This window comes from Hylobates moloch, unplaced genomic scaffold (genome assembly GCF_009828535.3).
Source record: "Hylobates moloch isolate HMO894 unplaced genomic scaffold, HMol_V3 SCAFFOLD_44, whole genome shotgun sequence".
In the NCBI taxonomy this organism is placed as follows: Eukaryota; Metazoa; Chordata; class Mammalia; order Primates; family Hylobatidae; genus Hylobates; species Hylobates moloch.
Window position 1 is genome coordinate 247,147 of NW_026652319.1, and position 975 is coordinate 248,121.

The window sequence follows — 975 nt, forward strand, 5'->3', positions numbered from 1 at the left end:
AAAAAAAAAAAAAAAAAAGCCGGACATGGTGGCACATGCCTGTAATCCCAGCTACTTGGGAGGCTGAGGCAGGAGAATCACTTGAACCCAGGAGGTGGAGGTTGCATAGAGCCAAGATCGTACCATTGCACTCCAACTTGGGCTACAGAGTGAGACTTACGAGACTTATCTCAAAAAAAAAAAAAAAAACAACAAAAAAAAACAAAACAAAAAACATGAGATCCACAATACTCCAGGCCACAGTTAACTAGCGCCCAGTAGCCCTCCAGGTGAGGCTGCATGCTGCAGTGCATGACGATTCCCTCCACCCCCTGTTAATTGTGTAACACTGAAGCCAGGTGTCAGTTGGCAGGTATCAAGTGTGCTGATGGTATTTTCTTGAATTCTGCCCTTTTGCTCATTGATGTCACCTACTTGGCTCTTGCCACCTGATATCTCACGGAATATTCCAAGACAATATGAATCACCAAATCTGTGAATGTGGCATTGTTTGACTAGGCTCCTGGGTCAGTTAGATTGTTTTCTGTGCCCCAAATCAGTAGTGAACCACCATATAGCTAAACCTTTTCAAACGAATTTCTCACTTAAGGGACTCTTACACTGCTGGAGCACTTAACAGAGCACATGACACGTCATATCTTTGTACAGAGGGCACGGCACATAAAATCTCACTGTGAGGCTCAGTTTTCCACCCTAAATTACAAAACTTAATTTGTTGCCCAAAATGATTTTCTGCCTCATGTGTTATTTTCATGGACCTTTTCAAACCAAATTTTAGTCATTTAACAAAAATTAATACAACATAGACCAACAATGAACAAATAAAGCCACATTTAAATTGATTAGCCAGGCTCTCAGCCCCTAGCTGACTTCTTTTACACATGCAGTTGAAATCAAGAGTCTCAGATAAACTTCCAACTTATTTGAAAACAGTCAGATTGCAAATGTCAAGCGTCTACTTGCATATAATCTGAT